Here is a 12498-nt window from a genome sequence, read left to right on the forward strand (position 1 = left end):
TTCCGATTGGCTGATAGAATCCTATCAGCCAATCGGAATTCGAGGGACACCATCTTGGATGACGTCCCTTAAAGGAACCTTCATTCGTCGTCGGCGACGTTGGGGGCGGCAGATTAGGGGTTAATAAATATAATATAGGGGTTGGTGATGTTAGGGGCAGCAGATTAAGGGTACATAGGGATAACGTAGGTTGCGGCGGTGTGCGGTCGGATTAGGGGTTAAAACATTTTTAATAGAGTGGCGGCGATGTGGGGGGGGGCCTCGGTTTAGGGGTACATAGGTAGTTTATGGGTGTTAGTGTACTTTAGAGCACAGTAGTTAAGAGCTTTATGAACCTGCGTTAGCCCAAAAAGCTCTTAACTCCTGACTTTTTTCTGCGGCTGGAGTTTTGTCGTTAGATTTCTAACGCTCACTTCAGCCACGACTCATTGAAAAGATAGGATACGCAAATGGTGTAGGGGGATCTGCGGTATGGAAAAGTTGCGGCTGCAAAGTGAGCGTTAGACCCTTTCCTGACTGACTCTAAATACCAGTGGGCTGTAAAAACCAGCGTTAGGACCCCCTAACGCTGGTTTTGACGGCTAACGCCAAACTATAAATCTAGGCGTATATGTGGTACCCCTAACCCTCCCCCCTTTTTATGTTTTGTTAAGGTGTACCTATTAATCCTAGGTTTTTTCCCTCCCCAGATAAAGTTATTTATGTCTTTTTGGATTTGGTTTAGTGTGTCCACTGGGACCGACACCGGCAGAGACCTGAAAAGGTAGAGCAATTTGGGGAGAATATTCATTTTAGAGGTCACTATCCTTCCATAAAAGGAAATTTTCTCTTTAGTCAGGTTTTGCATTTTATTTCAACAATTAAATAGACCCATCAAATTCAACACACAAAGGATGTTGTAAAAGTGACAAGAGACAAATGTGTGTAGCGACCAATTACCAGCTAGCTCCCAGTGGCGCATTGCTGCTGACCACATGTACATTTGCTTTGTAACAAAGGATACCAAAAGAACAAAGTAAATTTGATAACAGAATTCAGTTTTTAAGTGTCTTAAAATTACATGTTTCATCTGAATTATAAAAGTTTAATTTTCACTCTCCTATCCCTTTAATAAAAGGGCAGTAAAGCTAACCTTGGTAACTACAAATCAGTTATCGATAATCACTACATGCCCAATCCTTGTAGCAGGCTTTTCCCATTCCATCATACCACTGTTAACATCACTATAAGATATGTGCATAGACAAAAAATAGTTTTGAACAAATATTTTGTCACATAAAAATAAAATTTCTTGAGCTTTTTTTGTATATTTTATTTAATAGTTTTTATTCATGAAGTACATACAATTGGAAGAGAAAGTTCCTGCAACAGTACAGATATCATTCAACATCAATGAAGTCTTACAAGGATGTACATACGTAGTAAAATAATGCATAACAATGTAAGAAAATACTATGGTCCAGATTATGAGTGGAGCGCAAACGTTTGTGCCCAAGCAATAAGGGGTATATCACAAGGGTTTGTGCTCATCGGACTTATCGCTCGTATTACAAGTTGAAAGTAAACGCAATCGTGATTTACGTTAAAATCATAACGTGACTTCAGAGGTGTAGGTGTACATATGTATTTATGTATTTATATGTGTAGATATGTAAATTTTACAGACATACACTGTGCTGCCACTTTATTAGGTACAGCTACCTAGTAGCATGTTGAGCCTCCTTTAGCCTTCAAAACAGCTTGAATTTGTCTAGGCATGTATTCAACAAGATGCTAAAAAACGTTGTGGAGGTATTGTGTACCATGCATACATGAGTGTGTCACACAACTCCTGGAGATTCGGCGGAGATTTAGGCCTGCAGATAACAGATCTTTCCAGCTCAACCCAAAGATGTTTAATAGGATTGAGATCTGGGAACTGAGTGGGCCACTGCAGCAAAGAAAAGTCATTGTCATATTCTAGGAACCAAACCATAGTGATGCAGGCTTTGTCATCCGGTGCATAATCCTGCTGGATGTAAGCATCTACCTGAGGATAAACTGTCAACATAAACAGATGCTCTTGGTCAGCAATGCAGATGAGAATCTAGGGGTAACAATGGACCCAAACGTGTGCCAGGAAAACATTCCTTACACCATAATACTGCTCCCACCACTTTGCACATTTTTCATCAGACATGACGGGTCCTAGATTCATCTGTTTTTGCCAAATTTGGAGCCTGCCATTAACATCCTGCACTAGGAACTTCGACTCATCAGATCAAGTGACCTTTTTACAGTCTTCGATGGTCCAGTGCTGGTATAGTGGAACCCACAGAAGGTGTGCTCTCTTGTTCTTTTCTTATAACAACGGCACCCAACGTGGCCTCCGGCTGTAGATCATCCGCGACAAAGTCAGCCCTTAGTGGTGCATTGCAATATGTTTTTTTTTCCACATCTAGGTTGAATTCTGATTTGATTTGCGAAAATGTGGCCTGTCTGTTTGCTTGCACAAGTCTAGCCATTCTCCTCTGACCTCTCTCATCAATGAGCATTTTTCTTTAACAGTACTGCTGCTGACTAGATGTTTTTTGTTTATTGCACCATATATATATGTATAGTACCAAAATACCATCAGATATATGTAGAAATATGTATTTATGATTAAATAGTAACATTTCTGTTATGTGAAGAACATTGGAATGTGAAATATTCATAGTTTCATGTCAGGTTAGCGCACATGCGATTGTGTTTGAGGGAAAGTAGAATGTTTTTCCACCATTTTTTTCTCCATTAGAGTGTCAATAGGGGCGCTCACTACAAATACAATGGCAACAGTGTTAATATATGTATATAGAACAATATAATAAGGTAAAGTGTACAATATATAATATTCAAACTCCAAAAAATGTAGAGATCATGGAAATAATCAGTCAGGCAGTTCTCCTCAAATGTTAGGCCATCCACATCAGAGCAATCTTATCAAAGAGTAGAGAAGGCGCCACATTCCATAATACTGTCAGGATATAACTCAAGAAACACAGGAATAAATGCACCCACATGCAGTTGAGCACTTAAGCGAAGTGCATATAGAGCATGCCGGATCCTTAGAGTTGCCCGGCTAACTCGCCTCCTGTCGCAGTGAAGGGAACCTCTTTTGTCCACTTGTCAGCACCCAAGCAATCATCAGCTTGTGAGCTGCCAAGTCTGTGGCTTGAAGCTAAAAAGCTGTTAAAAAATCTCATGGACGGTATAAGGTAGCGTTAAAAGCAAGTGTTTATTGTAAAAACACAAAGTATCCAGTAACGTTTTTCTCAGTAACAAACTGTTACATCAGCCAGAAAAAAAAAGCTACCAAAGTACTTTAACATAGAGATACATACAGATACATTGCTAAATATGTATTTGTATGTGTATATATATATATATATATATATATATATATATGTGTGTGTCTATATATATGAACAACTATATTAATGTATTTATTTGTGTACAAATGGATTTACAGTCATGCATACACATATAAAAACAATAATATATATGTACACACATATAGACATATATATTAGTGCATTAGAGCCCTTTGCCACTAAGTAGATAAAAATATGTAAATATATATATGCATCAAAAACAAGGGTCTACATGACTCGAAACGTTGCTGCTGTTTTTATCCTTATGTTGCTTAAATAAAAAAGGGAAGCTTTTAAAGAAAAAACAGTGCTGACGCTATTTTCTGTTTTTGATGCATTTATATATGAGACGCAGGCCTCTACAGGGTGCGTGCACTTTGGAAATATTACCCAAAGCAAAAAGTAAAAAGCTTCTTTACCCTTGGAAAATGCAATAACATAGGTGCTGAACTCACCGTATTTGATATATATATATATATATATATACACACACACACAAATACAATATGTTTTTTTAGCACATCTTGCAAAAAGTTTATATACACATCTTTTGGGAATGCTTTAACTCCTCTTAATAGGATGAGACTCTCTGGCTTTATATTCACAACTCTGTTACACAGTCATGAGCACACCTAAACTTGGGCGGGTGCTTAAACAAATATGAGATGGTCAGTCTCCCTAATTAAATACAAATAAAATATGTTTTTTTAGCACACCTTACAAAACGTTTTTATACACATCTTTTGGGAGTGCTGCCAATATGACCCAGTAATTATACAACAAAAAGGTATTGGCGCACCTCCATTATCAAAAGCACAACATATTTTTTAACTGCTGCAAAGAAATGCCTGCAAACAACTAATCATTTTAAATAAAATTGGGATCTTAGTCACACAATATGGCCATATTTTGCTTAGCCAGTCACCACTTACAAGGTGTCCCAATATAGACTGGTCCTAACACTACAGTTCTTTTGCCACAGAGGGCTGAATCATTCCTGCTTTAACTCCTCATAATAGATCCTCAGAGTTGACCGGCTAACTCACCTCCTGTCGCAGTGAAGGGGACCTATCTTGTCCACTTGTCAGCACCCAAGGAATCATCAGCTTGTGAGTTGCCAAGTCGGTGGCTTGAAGCTAAAAAGCTGTTAAAAAGTCTCACGGACGGTATAAAGTAGTGTTAAAAGCAAGTGTTTATTGTAAAAACACAAAGTATCCAGCAACGTTTTTCTCAGTAACAAACTGTTACATCAGCCAGAAAAAAAAGCTACCAAAGTACTTTAACATAGAGATACATACAGATACATTGCTAAATATGTATTTTTATGTATGTATGTATATATATATATATATATATATATATATATATATATATATATATATATATATATGAAATAAAGAAAGATTCCAGCAGCCAACCATGTGTAAATCAGAAAATGAGTTGCTTTATTCCAGGATAAAAATAACAGGAAATGCTGTTAAAAGTTCAAAACATAGTCTGACCGGTTTCGGACTCCCTGACCGTAATCATAGACTAATACATAACATGTGTACCATACATTTAAGTAACATGTAGCATCTCCTGATTGGCTAAAAACAAAACAGTCTGAAATTTTAACCCCATGTATGCTGGCATAAATAAATCACTTTTGGTATATAGGTATATCAAATACATCAATTAAACATATATACATATAGTGTGATAATATAGACACAAACGCATATATAAACCATTGTCACCATAGTTCAAAAGATGATTATTTGTTACACTAGTAGATAAGGATATTATGTATATATGGAAGCAATTAGATAATTTCTTAACCAATGTAGTTGAAACACATACCGCTACATATAGGTATCATCATGCTTCCATATATATATATAAATAGCACAAGAATACTTAGTAAGAGCAAATGAAGTAACCTAGTTACTTTAGTCACAACATATCCTAAAAGGCTTTATGATGAATGACAGATGATTAGATAAATATACATTTAGCCAAGTATAGGCATCAACCATTAAACAGTATATAATAATAATAATAATAATAATAGTACCTTTTTACCTTTTAACAATTTATTATAATGAAACTTGCTCTTGAAACGTACATTAAGATTAAGCAAATATAACCAAAATATTATTGTTTATGTATAACAAATTGGGTTGGTATTGGTACATTTTAATACACATAGATTATGCTTGATCATCTTTGCCAGAAATTTATGATGTCGAACTCAGAGTTGAAACCAGAGGGTAATAGGCTTTGCATTTTAAATATCCAGTAGGTTTCTTGTTTTCATAAAATAGGAAACTTATCTCCACCCCTAGGTGGTTTTTTGATTTGTTCAATCGCTTGCCATCTCAATGTTTTAGTATTCTGATTGTGTGTCTCAATGAAATGCTTGGATAGCGCTGAGCAAGTTAATTTGTTTGATATATATGACAAATGTTCCTTGATACGTTTGCCCACCTCTCTTGTTGTTCTTCCCAAATATTGTTTCTGGCAAAGACTACATTCTACTAGATAAATAATGTAAGTACTCCTACAATTAATATATTGCCATTATTCCTATTTGGGATATCAAGGATTCACACTGGTGTGCATTATTACATTTGTGCTGTTTGGGATCCGCCTGCACTTGCTCTACTATTGCCTTTGTAAATGGATGCCAAGATAATTGCTGGAAGTATCGTATGTAACATGCATAACCCCCAACTGTCCCGATTTTCGTGGGACAGTCCCGATTTTAGGGTCTGTCCCGGGTTGCTAGCCATCTGTCCTGATTTGCCCCAGGCATTAAAAAATTTTTTTTATTTTTTTTACATTTTGTTGGGCCCATACTCAGAAGCAGCTGACTTTGCTCTGACAGGGTTAGATACCTGTTAGATTCAATGTGGAAAAGGAATGGTGTGTGGGTTAAGCAGGAGTAAGAAGGCTGTATACACTCTGACCACGGGTAATGGTGACCTCTCTACCCTACCTGGTAGTGATGACGTCTAACCCCTGGTGATAATACTAGCATGCCTTCAGTTTTATACAATGGGCAGTGCAAATACCAGGGTAACGAACAGTGGCAGCCACAGACTGCCAGCTAATGTGCTTGCCAACCCCAGGACCCCATACAATGAATTACAGATACCCATATATGATGTAGTGTGTGTGTCTATCTGTATCCATAACTCTGTGTGTGTGTGTGTGTATCTGTATGTATAAGTTTATGCTATGTAGTGTGTGTGTGTCTGCATGTATAAATGTAAGCTATGTAGTGTGTGTATGTGTATCTGCATGTATAAGTGTGTATCTGCATGTATAAGTGTATGCTATGTAGTGTGTGTCTGCATGTATAAGTGTATACTATATAGTGTATGTGTATCTGCATGTATATGTGTGCTGCCTGTATAAGTGTATGCCATGTAGTGTGTGTGTATCTTCGTGTGTAAGTGTATGCTATGTAGTGTGTGTGTATATTCATGTGTAAGTGTATGCTATGTAGTGTGTGTGCATCTGCATGTATAAGTGTATGCTATGTAGTGTGTGTGTATTTGCATGTGTATGCTATGTAGTGTGTATGTATCTGCATGTGTATGCTATGTAGTGTGTGTGTATCTGCATGTATAAGTGTATACTATGTAGTGTGTGTGTGTATCTGCCAGTGGCGGCTGGTGAATTTTTAGGATGGGGGTGCACAAGACCCTGCCCCTTTTAGAAAACCACGCCCCTTTGAAAAAACACGCCCCTTTTTAAAAACCACGCCCCCTTTGACAAGCCACACCCATTTTGAATAGCCACACCCCTTTGCAAAAGTCACGCCCATGAAATGGCCCCACCCATTTGAACCAGCAGTGTTTTTGGTCATCGTCTTCTTGAAATATCCAGCCCCGGCCTGGGGGTAACTTCAACTGAAGTTTGTGACTGATTCCTCAACATTATTCTCAAGTATCTGCTGATATTGAGTGGAATCCATGAGACCCTCAACAATATTCCCAGTAGTACAGGTCTTTGGAGGTGGTCTGTGGGCTGTTTTTGACCGTTCTTATCATCCTTTGCCTATTCTATATTTTACTTGGCCTGCCACTTCTGGCCTTAACAAGAACTGTGCCTGTGGTCTTCCATATCCTCACCATGCTGACTATGTTCCTCACAGTGGACACTGACATCTTAAATCTATGCAATAGCTTTTTGTAGCCTTCCTCTAAACCATGATGTTGAACAATCTTTGTTTTTAGGTAATTTGAGAGTTGTTTTGTGGCCCCCATGTTGCCACTCTTCAGAGGAGAGTCATAGAGAACAACTTGCAATTGGCCACCTGAAAACCTTTTCTCATGATTGGATACACCTGTCTATGAAGTTTAAGGCTTAATGGGCTCACCAAACCAATTTTTTCTTCCAATTAATCAGTGCTAGGTAGTTACAGGTATTCAATGCAACAAAATAACAAGGGTGCACAAATGTATGCACCTGTCTAATTTTGTTTTGATGCATATTGCACATTTTCTGTTAATCCAATAAACCTAATTTCACTACTGAATTTCTACTGTGTCCTTCATTTATTTGATAGATCAAAATGAAATTACTGATCCAAACAGCCAATTATTTATAACTGAAAATCATGGAAATTGTCAGAGGTGCCTAAACTTTTGCATACAACTGTATATGATTTCATGCACTCAAACTGTATTAAAGTAATGTACTCAGATATGAAATATATTTTTATGAAATGTAACATCAATTATATATAAATACTATGCTCCAATACAGCTCACAGGCACGATATCTAAAAAATATACAAAGGGACCATTTGTTAAAGTTTAAGCTTCAAAAGATTCTTTACTTCATCGCTTAATGAGATTAGATCTCTACAAACAAGATAACCATGTTACCTCTCTGGGGTGACAGAGAAACAATTCTGTACTTTAGTTCAGATATGCTCAATCTTCAGGAAAGTAAGTAATTATCCCTTGTATGATATACAAATGATGAGACTAACAATACTTTTGAAGGTGTGAATCCACATATACGTCTGGAAAGGTTTTCTAGCTCAGAATCGATGCAAGCATATAGAAGACAAAATTTCATATGAAATGACTTGTACCTAATTTTCATATAGTTTTATATACTCCTATACTTTATTAAGCAATGGAATATATTTATATTAAAGTGGGATAATAAGGAAATATAAATATTGTTACAATAAATTAATCACTACAGAATTCTAATTAAATGCAATGTAATATCAGAATATGAAATGATTAATCAATTGATTTCAAATAGTTAATAGTATAGCTGATTATTATTATCATACTAAGTATTAAATTACAATCCTTTTAAGTCTCCCAATATGTAATGAATCATCGCGTTCATCATGTCCTCGAAGTGAAAGCTCAAATGCGCCGGAAAATAGAATACAATTCATAATTTTGGAAAGAACATAACGATTTGTGGTTACTTGATCATTGTGTTTTTTAACATTCAAACAATATGCACTGACAAGTTGTTGGCGAATATCAATCCTTCATAGCAAATTAAACTCTAATGGGGAGTATAAATGTGATTGGTAGCAATTATTTATATTTTTGGAGTTAAATGTGATAAATCGGCGACACCATAACTCACCCAACTTGAATCACCACTTTGTTTTTCAAACAGGAGACAATAAAAACAAGATCCTGTTTGCAAAATGACTATTAAGTTAATCTCTTAAGATATTATCAGTAGTAAGTATATATATATATATATATATATATATATATATATATATATATATATATATATATATATATATATATATATATTTATATATATATTTATAATATTTAATATTATGACCATGTCTAATATTTACATTAATATACAAGAATCCATACTCTTCAGTATACTCATGTCTAGTCTTAAAATATACATGCTCAGTTAAATTATATAATAACATTATATTAACCAAATGATTAATCAAAGCTGCGAAATAATAAGTATCTTGAATGTACATTTATGAAAATATATATATTCCTGGATTTAAAGAACCTTCCACTTTATAGAGAAATAAAACCACATCTCAATTATTGTTGCCCTAGCCCCCAGTGTTCGATATTAGGCAATGCAGCCAAAGGCCGTGGCAACATTTATATAAATACACCAACATTTTACTTTCTACAAAAGAAGATTATTTCTATTACACTAGTGCTTAATAATTAACTTCAACGGTAAAGATTAAAACAGAATGTTGATAACTCAAGTACAATTTTTGTAAATTAAGTCAATCCGCCTGTCTTTTTTTGAGGCAAATAAATCAATAACATTTTCGGTGAATGTAGGCATGTCATTGATCAATTGTTTTTCAATTGTGAGCATGGCTAGAGCAGTCAGTCTTTCCTCAGTCATGGTGCTCCTTAGAAATGTCTTAACTCGTTTTAAAGTTGAGAAACATCTCTCAGCCTCAGCAGTTGTCACGGGAATAGTCGAAATAATTTGCAACAGTTTGTAGGTCTCCGAGAAAGTACTGTCCAAGTTATTTTCTATTACAAACTGTAGAAGACTGATGGCACCATTCATATTTCGGAAATCTGGTCTTCTGTAAATTACTCCTAGTTCAGTTTTCAGGCGATCTTTCTGTAATGTGTGATAAACCGCTGATGTTTGTTCAAGAAGCTGATTTGGAAAATTTTTCTCGTAATCCGCAAATTTTTCCGCTTGGAGGAGAGAAACAGCCGAGTAGTGAGTTATAAAAGAAAATCTATCTTTTACTTGATTTGTGATAACATCGCATATCTCTTTAGCTGCCACAGTCTGAGCAATGTGAATATTTTCTCTCTTCCTTTTCCTAGATGTTTCCTCTGTTTCTGATATCGTCATGGTCACTGTGTCCATTCTATTCCTTTCGTTTTCCATTGTCTGCTGGAAAGTGTTAATATGTTTTCGAATAAGTGCCGCATCTGTTTGTGTTTTCTGAAGTTGGTTGTATAACACATCTACATGTGGCATAATATTGTGAAAAACTGTAAGCCAAAACACGAATACCGAGTCTTGTAACATACGCCGAATAGCCCCTGCTTGATTTATAGCTATTTCTTTTTTCGATGTTGACTCTATTTTTTCCATACATTCAATTAACTGTTCCCTGTTTTCAAACACTGTATTGACGGTTCGACTCTTGAAATTCCACCTGGTGGCTGAACCATGAGGTATCCTTCTTCTAACAGTTTCATCTAGAATAGCTATGCGTTGTGGCGAGTTACTAAAAAAGTTAGTAATGTCACTTAGGTTAGAAAAAAATACTCGAACTTGTTGATTCTGACTGCTTGCTTGGCTTACAATCAAATTGAGTTGATGTGCGTAGCAATGCACAAAATGTGCATTCTTGTAGGTACGTTTAATTATAGCCTGAACACCTGCATGCTGACCACTCATCACGCTTGCACCGTCGTAACTCTGGGATATCAATTTTTCCGGGTTGTCTATAACTTTTTCCAAAGTATTTTGGATACATGTAGCTATAGATTCTGCATCATGTCCAGCTGGATTAGTGAATTCCCAGAATCTCTCAACCGGTTGACCGTTACCTACAATGTATCGAAAAACAACAACCAATTGGAAGGCAGATGAAACATCAGTAGTTTCATCTGCTATCACTGCTAGAAAACTTGCTTTTGAGATTTCCTTTTTTATTTGGTTCTGGCAAACAGTAAGCATACAGTCTAATAAATCATTTTGAATTTCTTTTGACGTTCCTTTAAAAACAGTGGCACTAGCGAGATGCTCTTTTAGAGATGCATCAAGTTCTGCTGAGAAGTTTATAAGACCTCTGAAAATGCCTGGATTTAATGAATCCTCGCGTTCGTCATGTCCTCGAAGTGCAAGTTCAAATGCGCCGCAAAATAAAATACAATTAATTATTTTCGAAAGAACATAACGATTTTTTGTTACTTGCTCATTATGTTTTTTAATATTTAAACGATATGCACTGTCAAGTTGTTGTCGAATATCAACCCTTCCTAGCACATTAAACTCTAATGTGGAGTTTAAATGTGATTGTGAACAATTATGTTTATTTATTTTTTGATTTAAATGTGATAAATCGGCGACACCATAACTCACCCAGCTTGATTCACCACTTTGTTTTGCAAACAGGAGACAATAAAAACAAAAGAGTCTGTTAGATAATTCACAGCCACAAATCCATGGATATTTATCATATACCTCGGGTTTGAATTCTCTTTTGAAATCTCTAGTTTTACATTTTGTCACCTGGATAAGGTTAAGGCTAGGTGTTGGCCTGAGCATTTTAATTTCAATTTTTCTTTCCATGGGTAACGTTGAAAAATGTAATTGCTTTAGCTCAGACACACTGATTTTACTAAGTGCCATCTTAACTGTTAGTTTACACACAAAGAACAGTCCTTTGCTGTTATAAAATATATAACTTTAACTAGGTAAGTTGCCTTGCGGCTCTTATAAAATATATAACTTGTAGGTTAGTAGTTTTGCTGTTATAATATAGATATATATATATAACTTTGAGACAATTAGTTTTGCTGTTATAATCTATATATAACCTTTAGACAAGTAGTATTGCTGTTATAAAATATAAAACTTGACTTAATAGGCAAGTAGTTACGCGGTTGGTATCAAATATATAACTTGTAGGTAATTAGCTTTGCAGCTGTTATAAATTATACAACTTGTAGGTAAGTAGCTGTGAAGCTGTTATAAAATATATAATTGTTTTACAAACTATGAGACTCTATGCAATCTGATAATAATTCTAAACTAAAATAGTGTTTTAAATAGTATTATTACAGCAGGCAGCAGCAGCCGTGACAGCCGTCAACGGGCAAGGTCAACTACAGTCTAAAACTAGTAGGCAAGTAGTTATACGGTTGTTCTAAAATATATATAACTTGTAGGACTGTAGGTAAGTAGCTGTGAAGCTGTTATAAAATATATAATTGTTTTACAAACTATGAGACTCTCTGCAATCTGATAATAATTCTAAACTAAAATAGTGTTTTAAATAGTATTATTACAGCAGGCAGCAGTGGCCGTGACAGCCGTCAACGGGCAAGGTCAACTACAGTCTAAAACTAGTAGGCAAGTAGTTATGCGGTTGTTCTAA

This window comes from Bombina bombina, chromosome 9 (genome assembly GCF_027579735.1).
Source record: "Bombina bombina isolate aBomBom1 chromosome 9, aBomBom1.pri, whole genome shotgun sequence".
NCBI classification, from domain to species: Eukaryota; Metazoa; Chordata; class Amphibia; order Anura; family Bombinatoridae; genus Bombina; species Bombina bombina.